The sequence below is a fragment of the Notolabrus celidotus genome, chromosome 12 (genome assembly GCF_009762535.1).
Source record: "Notolabrus celidotus isolate fNotCel1 chromosome 12, fNotCel1.pri, whole genome shotgun sequence".
Taxonomy (NCBI): domain Eukaryota; kingdom Metazoa; phylum Chordata; class Actinopteri; order Labriformes; family Labridae; genus Notolabrus; species Notolabrus celidotus.
In genome coordinates, this window is record NC_048283.1 from 9,254,290 (window position 1) to 9,266,462 (window position 12,173).

The 12,173-nt window shown below is 38.8% G+C and overlaps 1 protein-coding gene across 1 annotated transcript in view; it reads left to right on the forward strand.

The window, feature by feature from the left end:
* Positions 1-12,173, forward strand: part of myom3 (myomesin 3) — a 175,584-nt gene that overhangs the window by 1,108 nt on the left and 162,303 nt on the right. The window lies entirely within an intron of this gene.

Sequence of the window (12,173 nt, forward strand, 5' to 3'; positions counted from 1 at the left end):
CAATAGTATTCAAAGCAAACTTAAATGAAATAAACAGAAGTCTTTTATTTTGATTTTTCTTTGATATTTATGGTCTTGTCTTTGTCTTGCCCGGCCTTGGTCTCGATCCCTAAATGTCTTGGTCTCAGTGCACTCTGTCATGTCTTGGTCTCAGTTGATGTGGTCTTGACTGCAACACTAGTGTGAGCAGTCCAGTCTCTTTCACAACTCTTGTTTGCTTTGCCTTGAAAAATGTGTTATTTTTCTGTGTTTCATTTTCTGTAAATGATAACTAGATGAACAAACAATGCAGAGGTGGTTTGACATAAAGAAGAGAGTGGCATCTGTGTCAGAAATTCTGTTTACATCCCAAGACACAATCAGCCAAAACTTGAAAATAATAAGAATGTATTGTTTTCTGATGTGAGGGCTGTGAGGTGGCACACATGGAAGCAGTGTATATGGGGCTAATGATGTTAGATTTTTTTACTCAAAAAGTGGATTTGTCTTGTGCCCTACTGGTTCCTCGGTCCATATGTCTCTATCCATCTCTCACTCGATCTGAATCCTTCTTTCAAAGCCCAACATCGAAGCAGATGGCTGTCTAACATGAGTCTGGTTCTGCTTGTGGTTTCTGCCTGTTTAAAAGGAAGTGTTTCTCACCACTGTAACTTGCTAAATGCTGCTAATTGCTTTGCTCTTATCTAGTAGATAGAGAATCCTTTTTTATCTTGACTTTTAGGCTACAAAAGTTAGCAAAAGGTGGCTTTGGCTTAGTGGTAATTGTTTTTCTCTCCTCTGGAAGGTTGGGGGTTCAATCCCAGGTGCTATTGAACACTTGCCATAGTGTTCTTGGACAAGGAGCTAAACCCCAACCTGTCCCTGGTTAAAACTGATGGGTTCTTTACATAGCAGCCTCCACCTCTGCCAATGGGTGAATGTGACATGAAATATGAAAGCACCTTGAGTGGTCAGAAGACTGGAGGTAGTGCTATATAAATACAGTCCATCTACTATTTATATCTGCAGTTCCTTGGCAGGGAGCAATCACTCTGGCACTTGTTACAATACTTCAGCATGGACCAAAGTGGTCCACCAATCTACGGTCCAACATTGCCATCCTCAGTCGCCAAAACTAATCCCAGCTTTATTATGAGTCACAATCAGAAATTTAGTTGGAACAGAAGACTTCCAGAAATTAGACACTCTTCTATTTTAAATAATTCACACAGATGAGCAGCAGATTCAGTCTCTGTAGCCAACTTATAGACTCTAGAAAACGTTTCCAAAACTCTCCTTAAGTCTTTGAAATTTCGTTTTTAGTTCATGCTGTGATGACAAAGCGATGTTTTATACCCACTGTTTCTCAGGTCCCATCAAAACTTGCAGGTTTGCAAACTGAGCTGCTTTGAGTTTTGAGCATGCTGACTATGAACAAGATGCAAAACACAAACAGAGGAGGAACTCACAGCTGGGGAAGTTAAAACAAAAAGCAGATGGTGATTAGACAGATTTAGATTGTCCTTGGGAAAAAAAAGAGTTTTCCCCCTCTGAGTCAAATTTAATTGGCAGTGCCTTTCCAGTTTTTATGTTTCTCTCTTAAAAATACACCTCAAATTATCCTCTGTTGAAATGGACATTAGAACACAATCATTGTAGTCATGAGTGTGACAGGGTTCAGACATTTATTTGACTCTATGATATAAAATAGTATTTTAAAGCACCTTGCTGGTTTTCTCTCTCTACAGTCTGATTGTTCTGTGGTGGCCCATCCTCCTCCTCAATTAAATGTTTTAATGTTCAAAGGCTCTGAGCAGCCTCATGAGTGGAGTGATTTAACCCAGAATCCTCATGAAAGCTAATGCTGATTGTTATGGTTCCCGCTGACATACATATTCATTTGTAAACACTGAGAAGCATCTGCGACACACCGCTTGCTGCTTTCTGCAGAGATTTACAGCTTTGAAGACGCCGAGGTTTGAGAGGAGCTCTATTTTTTTTGGAGCAGTGGGGGAGGCATTAAGACAGTCATATTCTTGTCTTTTTCCTCACATGCTTCATTAAGTTCTCATAATAACCCAATTTTAAGTGTGGGTTTGACCAAATTTACACTGTGCCTTTATTTCAAAATGTTTCTATTGCCATGAAGGTGTGGAACAGTGGATAATATTCACAGTGGGATGTGTCTCTCTATATATAAAGACTCTAGCATATTGTATTTTCACAAAGGAACTGTTGAGTTTTTCAATTTCATTTTATGATCCTTTTAGCCCCATGAATGGACTAAGATGACAGCTGAGGGTTGAAAAACCTGTGACGATAAAAACCCAAACTCTCTGCATTGATTGAAACCACTGAGGGGAAATGTTTGTGCTTTCAGCGACAAGGAGACGACTGCCTACTGGGCAATGATTTCTTTAACTGCAAATGTGGGCAAAGTGTGTTTTGGGCACGTTAGTGGTGTTGGGGGGATTTTTTCGTCCCTACAATCCTGCCATTTGAGGTAACCCCAGGTACACAAACATGTCACATAAGTGTGAAATAGAAGTGTCCAAGTGTGTTAGACTGCAGTAAAACCAAGTTTGAACGGGTAAACTTTTATAACAACTGTAATTAGTTGTTGCACATATGGAGGAGTTACTAAGTGCAGCTTTTATTTCTAACTTATGCTTCAATCATTATGTTTAGGGCAGAGAGGTTTGTTCAACCTTTGTGTTTTCAATTGTTGTGTTGCTTGTAAACCTGCATTTTTTTTATTTCTGGACTGCATCTCAATTATCCATGTTTTGATTCCCAAGAGACACAGATGCTCATTGTGATGCTATCGAGAATACAAAAGCTGTTTGCTTGATATTTTATTCAAGCGTTCTTGAAAGGACACAAAGCACAAACGCTTTGGGAAGATTGAAGCTTCCAGCTGTACTCATTCTTTTATCTTCAGTTCGGTGAAGTGGTGTGTTTGGGTGTCAATGCAAATACCAATGTACAGTACTCACTGAATGTTTTCTACAATTGAGCTATGCTTTATACACATTTTGTGGCACTTGATGAACTCGCATGGTCCAGCTCGGCCACTTAATCACAACAAAGCAATGTCAGTTTGTGCAAGAGTTCCCAAAACAATTTCATCAGTTGTGCCTCAAACAGTGGATTCTTCCTTGATAGCTGAAACTTGAATATTCAGGAGGAAAGTCTTTGCCAGCTTTTTTAAACCTCCTCTGTTTCCTGTCTCCTCCTCTGTATTCTAGGTTTTCACACTTCATTTGACAGTTTCTTTCCCAGTACAATCAGTCACATTTGCTCCAGGGAGTAGCTCAAAACTCTTTTTTTTTTTTTTTTTTTTTTTTTTTTTGTCATGACATCTCTCTGTTAGCTACATTTTCCTCTTTATAACCACAGGGGTCTTAGTTCCTCCAGGAGGTGTAGGACCTGGTCGGCAGTGCCAGGAGGACTCTGGGTAAATGCCCATTGTGGGCGACAAGCATCGGGCATCACGCCAGCCCACGCAGAGCCTCTGAGCTGTCAGCCTCCCCTCACTGCTGAAGCTGAATGATGAAAGAAATACATTTACATTTATCATGTCGCTGTTCTCCCTGGACTCTCGCTTCCTCTTGTCCCGCACTCCTCAAAAAAAAGGAAAAGGGAAACACTTGGGACATTGCTAATTAGGCAGAGAGGTTTTTTTCTTTTCACTGAAATGTTTCAGTGACGGCTATTCTAAAGTTTAGGGGATCTAAAAGGCTGTTTTGAATAGTTATTGTAAAGTTTCAGGAGAAAAATAAGGAGAAAACTTTAATTGCTGTCATGACACAGTACAAGTATCTACAGTCTGTTATCCCTTCAATCTTTAAGATAATATTTCCTCCATATAATTTGTAGGCCTGAAAATATGATCAAAAATGGCCATTACTTTTTCAGTCTGTCAATTTAAGGATAACTGTTGAATGTCTTATGCAATAATATGCTGATAATTTGAGCCTTTTGATTTGCACTGGGGACATTCCACAGCAAATGATTTCTGAGCCAATAGAAATTTAAACAGACTGACCAACAAGTCTGAAGGTATGAAAACACTCAGAATACTGTCCAAATTGAGCACAATTTAGTTAAAGCGGCTAAACACAAGATCACAGGGTTTGCAGGTAAACAATGTCAAAGTTGTTTGCTGAGTGTGGGTAACAAAAGCAGAGCTAGTACCGCCAGCCTTCAGTCTGTCTTGCAGATCAAGTGGTTCAGCTTAATCTCCATTTTCTAGATCAACATACTGACAAACTACGGCTGTTTTCGAAACAGTCTACTATACTAGCAGTACGTACCGCTCTGGCCAAAATTTAGTATGTAGTATGTGAACAAGAGCAAAATCTGCAGTATGCCAAAACTCCCCGGATGTCTACTGATTTGGGAAAATTTCACAGTATGCATCGGACCAGTCTGCCTCTGTACTGTTTCCCACAATGCACAGCGCTCATTCGACTTTTTCTTTTCAGTTATTTTTTTTTAACGGGGGGGATTCAGTTTTTAGGTGCTATGAAAATTATTAAATTCCATATAAATCACTTCCTAACTTTTTAAATCATAAGTGGATGCTCAAGAAGCAGTTTCTCTATCAGCTTGGCCGGTTTACTTCCGCTTTCCGAAACTGGAAATTCAGTGACGTCTGGCCCAGCGTACTGCAACACAGATCGAACAGAACTGTCATACTACATACTAAATTCAAACGCAGTATGTAGTAGGCAATACCTACTGACTACTACATTAGTAGGTAGTATGTAGCAGGCTATTTTGAAAACAGCCAAAGCCTTGCTATGAGATGCTGTCTATCAGCTTGTCTTCTTCTGGGTAGTGGCTACATTACCGCAGTAGCAATTAACTGGCGCTACAGCCCCAGCTAGTGGAAGATGGCTGCATTGCAGCTTAGACACAAAATCTGACTGGGTTTTTATGCCTACATTCATAAAAGAAAAATCAATAATTAGCTCAACCCATAGACTGTATGAAAACATGAAGGTAGTCTAAGTGATGTTTCACATCGGTTTCTGAAGAGGATGAATCAATCTAACTTTAAAAGATATGGGAAAGAGCTATTCAGACTATGACCATCATTTGTATTCAGCCTTAATCATGTTTAATTTTGTTTTAGAATGAATCATTTCTGGAGCCAGCCTCATGGGGAGCTACAGGTTTTTTTTTTGTACTTCTGCACTGGCTTGATTTTTAACACCAGAGGTTTCCGCCTGGTTTGACCGACTAATGATACTGGTGCTAATTAGCAAGGGTGACTATGTTTAATTATTTAATCAATTTACTCGTGCACATCCCTTCTTTGCACTGAGCAGTACATTGGTTGAATGTTAACAAAGCTATATTATCCTCTGTCCATCCATCCATTATCCAAACTCTATTATCCTCAAGGGGTAATGTTGGACTTTGGGTCAATCCCTGCAAACATCTGGTGAGGCAAGCAGCATTATTTGGTAGTTTGTTTTTGTAATTGTTCCCTGTTTACCATCCAGTCATTACAATGTGTTTACTGAGAGATAATTGCATTAGAAGTGGAGCAATACGTTCAGTTTAAATTGATTGCTTGTCTGTGTCGTAGTTATTGCAAAGGAGTATCATTTATTAATTAGAGCAGCTGAATGACTGCGTTGTGCTTCCATCTCGCACACTGAGACGGTGATGTGAGGATCCTCAGAGGGGCCATCAACTGTAAAAAAAAAAAAAAACAGAAACATAATGAACTTATCTTGTGCATCCACAAAACGAGCATTAGAGCTTTTTTAATGTTGGTATAATCACTTGATCGTTATCATAACAGCCTTAATGGAAAGGGGAGTTTATCCTGCTTCACATCTGAAAACGCAGCTGTGTTTTGACATTTATCTATGAAATTTCAATTATAACAGCTGACCTCTGAGTGTAGACAACTGCAGCAAACATGCAGCTGGAAAAAGGTGAAGGACATGGCTTGCGTCACCTTTTTTAATGTCATTTCACTTATTTTTCTTTGCTTTTGCAGTTGAGTATGTTTTCACTTGCTTTACATCACATGATATATGGAAAATAACATAATAAAAATAATGTTTGCTGCTGCAATTTTGCCTTTCCCGTACTTTTCTATGTACTATAATCACCAAAAGTTTGAGACACGCAGTGTGAATCTCAACCAGTGGCTTTGAATTTGAATGGATCTTTTCAATTAAAAATCAGTCAGCTCATTCTTTGGTACACAGATTTTTAATGATTTCTTCATAATCAATTAATGTCAGTGTTTCAAGTAAAACATCAATCATCCCTTGGCTCTAGCTTCTCACTCCATTTTTATCCGTGTAAATTTAATATTTTTGAGCTTGTCAATAGTGGTTGGACAAATAAAAGGTCTGAGGATGTAACCTTGTGCTCAGAAAAATTGGAAAATTAATTATTCATCTGTTTTTTTATGTAATTGACTGATTTTAAATGATCGTAGCAGCTGTTTTCTGCCGAAGCCAGAACAGAATGAACCTTTCAAGTCTACTGGAGGGGCCGAGCGTCTGATAATCAACAGACTTTGACAGGACTATTGAATTTAAATTGGTGGCTCTGCCAAAGAAAAGAAAATAAATTGCAAGAAGAGAGCAATAGTAAAAGTGAAAGCGTACCCTAATCTTTGCCAGACTCCCTTTGCTGGAGCAGATGGTGATTATCAGACTTGCTCATGATTGGCAGCCCGGTTCTGTGAGTCTCCACACTTCATGTGATTGAAGTCTTCAGTATGTTTAAAACATGTTGACTGATGGGCAGCCAGCAGGATGTTCCTCTAACAAACAAGGTTTATAACTTTACACAAAAATCTGGTTATTGATCCGAACATTAGAAGCAGATGTATGATCATTTTCAAGTCAGTTTGGACTGGAGCACATTTTCATGAGGCGTTTAATTGGAAGAACATCCAAACTGCAATACATGTATTCTGAGAGAGAAGCTCTGCTGGAAGTGACGGATAGTAAAACAATACTTCACAATAAAAGGGTTAAATGACGACTCAGACCTGGAAGTAAAGTTGAGGGCTTTTGAAATGTTAATCATTTTAAGTTCACCTTAACATAAATCTTAATGTAAAACATTTGCTTGATGCACATAATGTTATTCTTAGACCAACGTGTTTCGGCTTATGGCCTTCATCAGGGTCATACAACAGATCAAACAACAGACAGCTTTTAAATAGGATAGGTTCAGACAAAAAATTTAGAAACATGTATAGCACCAAATCACAACAAACGTTATCTCAAGACGCTTTTACAAACGTTGCAGGTCTGTATGGACGTGTCCCTACCAACCAAAGGTTGAAGGGAAAAAAAATGCGCTTCATGCGGCACACAAAGAGTTAAATCCTTTCCCACTTCGGCACCGCCTCCCAAATACGTCTTTAAGACCGGTCTATTTTTTGATTGGCTTAGCTCCCTGTAGGCTGTTACGCTTGCAAGGCAGTAAAGAAAGATGGACATTGAGAAGCTATTTCAACAAACAAAGTGTAAGTCACCAGAGGAAAGTATAGTCCCCCCTGATAGGCAACTGCTAATGAATGCAAAGCATCATTTCTGTTGCAGCCAGGGGAAGGGCTAAGTCCCCACCAATGTCAAAATCAAACCTACACCCACACATTAAGCAGCTGCAGGACAAGATGCACCTCTAGAACCATAGAGTTGAAGAAGAGTTGAATAACAATTTGTTTTATATTAAAAGAAAGGTCAACATTTAAGATTTTAACAAATGTTCCCTCTGAATATGCACTTCAATACATCAATTTCATAGAAAATGATCTTGACATGCTGAGTACACACTCACCTTCAGTTCTGCAGGAGGATTTTAATTGCCTCAGTTTCTCCCTATATGTTGAGAATGAGGACCCTTTAGACTACTTATTGTTAATTAGCTGCGAGGCACTTGATTCACAGGCCTGTGGGTAAGGGACTGATGTACATTCAGAAACAACACCTGAAAAGAACTTTATCACATTGATATCTTTGTGAAACACAGATTTATGAACAAAACACAATTCTAACTATCCTTGTAGTCTGCAGGGAGTCTGCAATGTCACGCCAAGGTTGTCTTTCTTGGAGGAAGGAAAAACATTATTTTTCACTTTGAATCAGGAAGCACAATTACTTTGATGACTATCATCCCACATTCACACGTGGCTAATTGCTCACAAAGTCATTTCCATAAATAATAGTTTCTCTTTATTACGGTGGTCCCATCTGCCGCACGGGAGAAATAAATAACACCGTGACTTTGCTTTATGGTGACATTTTTCATAAAAGTCTGCCATAGTGTGCCATAACTCAAAGTCCAACTCTGCAGCTCATAAGAGCAATATGATTTCAAAAGATGGGATATTCCCTTCAGTGTAAGAGTTAGAAAACAAACTCAAAGCAAACAACAAAGCAGAAACATTTAGCTATGTTTTCAGCACATACAGAAAACAGTGCCAGCCTAATGTCAGCCTACATGTCAGTCAGGAGGGACTACTTTATTTCAAGAGAACAATCATTTATTTTACAAGATTTAGAAAAATAAATGTGGAATGCCTTAGGCAATTAGACCCCATCGAGAGGTCTTCATATCTTCAAAGGCCGACTGGAGGATTGGATAACTCCCCTGATTGAGCCTGCACTCGTAGTGGTGGTGGTGGTGGTGGTGGTAAAGAGTAGATGCAGGATGAGGGGTGGACATCTGAAAAACTAAACCTGGACACTGATGATAAGGAGGCGTCTGGGATGGAGGACAGGTTGCAACAATCGTAGCATCAGGATGAGAGGTTGATATTTGTTGTGGCAAAGCCTGGTTGGTGAATGCTTCAGGTGATGAGAAAAGCAGAGGAAGATATAAAGGACGAGATAGAAATACATCAATGAATATGAAACATTCTTCTTCCTCAAACTTATGCTAACCCAGCTTGCATGTTTTTGTTCTAAAGACATTCTGTTAATGTTACAGAGAATGTTGTTGTAATGTTTTCAGTGGGAAGTTTTCTTTGTGTTAGCAGAATGTTCTCCGATAATGTTTTCTAAAAACATTCATAAAATGTTTGGTAAAAACTTTGATAAAGTGTTAAGCAACAACTTCTTACACCCTCATGTTCTTGAAAGGTTCTCAGCGGGATGTTTTCTCTATGTTCATAAAATGTTCTCAGATAACGTTGTCTAAAAACATTCAGTGTCAACATTGCTAGAGCATTATGCCCTAATGTTCTTGAAATGTTCTCAGTGGGAAGTAGGGCGCACAGAAATGTGGTGCTCATGTCTGTGCCAGGCCCAGCAGCGTAGGGGCAAGGCAGAAGTATAAATCAGCCTTAACCTTCTAAAAATGTTTCTTTAAAACCTTCAAAAAGGTTTCCTTTGAACCTTCTTAAGATATTTCCTTTTAACATTCTTGAGATAACATTTGTTGTGATTTGGTGCTATACAAATAAAGATTAATTGATTTATTGATTGATTGATTCTAGAAATGTTTCCTTAGAACCTTCTAAATTGTTTCCTTAGCACCTATTTAGTAGTGAAAAAATATATATTGAATGTTTTTCCTTTTTAATCTGTATGTATCATGATTGTAAGGAAGCGTATTACATTCACAGAAAAACACAGTTCCTCTTATGAATTATTGAGATAATTATCTCAAAATTACAAGAAAATGTATTCATGAAAGTTTAAACATCTGCTCTGTTTTTCTGACGTAACAAGATGAAGATACTGGTTCCTCAAGATCCCAATGGAAGCTCTTATTTAAGCTACTCAAGGAAGCAAACTTGCCTTGACCTGTCAGTTTAATCAAGTGCTACTTTTGTTCTTGTTTGAGGCACTGGGGGATACTCGTGTCTTTAAGTAACATGGCATTGATAACATACCGCATTAGAATGTGTTTGTTGATGTTGCACTGGTGCATTGGGGTTCTGCAGTTTTTCAGACATTGATCTGATCTGCGGCATGTTGCAGTTTCTCCAGGGTCAGTTGTGCTGATATGGCAGGCTTCTTGGATATAAGATAATGAAATGCTTCTACATAATCGAGTTCAGCTGCATAATGTCTCTGGAGTTGTTGAGCGTGAATTTGTAATGAAGGCACAAACAGATCCACACACAAGGGGATCCAGTCTTACCACTACAGTCCCATGTGAACAAGTGGATGAACAGTGTGACAGGTTGATAACTAGAAGACAAAAAGCTTTGATCCAGCAATTGAGTTGAAAGTTAATGATTGAGTTTTATCGTTTTGTTTTTGGCTGTTGCAGATTGATGGCAGTTTTAACCTTGACGCGTCATCAATCTCCAGTGATAGTGAGGAGATTGCCGGCTCAGAAGAAAGACTGAAGGCAACAACAGTCTTTTATCACAATAATGAGGGACCTGACCAAGAAAGGTGAAGAAGAGAAGATCAGAAATGAAGGATGGAGTCGGTGCTCTTCCGTAATCATCAACGGGTTGTTTACCTTTACCTCAAGGATCAATACTTCAATCCCCACGAGTCTTTGTGAGGAAGAAATGATGATTAAAGGGGCAATTTGAAATCATTGGTGTCCTGTGCAGGTAGAGCAGGTTTTCTTCTCTTTGGAGGATTTCTTTATTAATCTCTTTCCTCTTTCCTCTCATATTTCATTTCCTCAGTCTGTTCCCTTACTTCACTCATGTGTCTCATGTGAGGGTTTATTAATAAACAGATATTTTTCATGGCTTATCTTTCACTGGCCTTCTAGGTTTTATGAAAATTCCTCATACGCTGATCCTGGGACTAAACTACGATAAGTGACATGCATATAATCATTCATGAATTTTATTGGGGCATGTTTTTGGTTAAATTTAGATATGCTTGATTGTTCTTATGCACGTCATAATTTGAATGCCTACAATTGATAATTGCAAACATAATGAGCAACACAGAGCTTATCTAACAACAGGCTTGTACAAGAATTACAAAGCTCCCTTTCTTCTGAACCAGTGACTCCTCAAAAAACACTGTGCTGAAAGAGAAAGGTTTGCCAGCACCAAAACTTTAGCATCAGGGAGCGAGATGAAAGAAGCCCACAAAGAGCTGCTGGATTGTGTTTTTCCTTTTGATTTTCACCTCTTCATCTCTTTCTGAGTCATCTGCATCCCTTTCCTGCTTCCTCTCATCTTTTTGCTCCTTTAAACTTCTATCTCTGGTTTTACCAAACTTTGTTCCGTTTTGGACTCTTTTAACATTTTTTTAAAATCAACATGCCGCCATTTTTTCAGTATTATGGAAATGCGGTGAAATATGGACTATAAATTGCACCAATATAGAAGACACAGCCTAATTTTGATGGCCTGTCAGGGTGAAACATTTAAAACTGATAAATGCAATGGAAATGTTCATGCAGGAAAACAAAGTCCACAGCGTGCAGTTTCTGAGTATCTGTCTGTCTTGGATTTTCTTGTACCATCTGTTTTCTCAATGTCAAGTGTAAAATCCTGCTAGCTACCAGCACGCTAGTTGGGTTTGTTAGTTGTGTTTCGGCTTATGGCCTTCATCAGGCTCATACAACAGATCAAACAGACAGCTTTTAAATAGGATAGGTTCAGACAAAAAAGTTAGAAACATGTATAGCACCAAATCACAACAAACGTTATCTCAAGACGCTTTTACAAACGTTGCAGGTCTGTATGGACGTGTCCCTACCAACCAAAGGTTGAAGGGAAAAAAATTGCGCTTCATGCGGCACACAAAGAGTTAAATCCTTTCCCACTTCAGCACGGTCTCCCAAATACGTCTTTAAGACCGATCTATTTTTTGATTGGCTTAGCTCCCTGTAGGCTGTTACGCTTGCAAGGCAGTAAAGAAAGATGGACATTTAGAAGCTATTTCAACAAACAAAGTGTAAGTCACCAGAGGAAAGTATAGTCCCCCCTGATAGGCAACTGCTAATGAATGCAAAGCATCATTTCTGTTGCAGCCAGGGGAAGGGCTAAGTCCCCACCAATGTCAAAATCAAACCTACACCCACACATTAAGCAGCTGCAGGACAAGATGCACCTCTAGAACCATAGAGTTGAAGAAGAGTTGAATAACAATTTGTTTTATATTAAAAGAAAGGTCAACATTTAAGATTTTAACGAATGTTCCCTCTGAATCTGCACTTCAAAACATCAATTTCATAGAAAATGATCTTGACATGCTGAGTACATATTCACCTTCAGT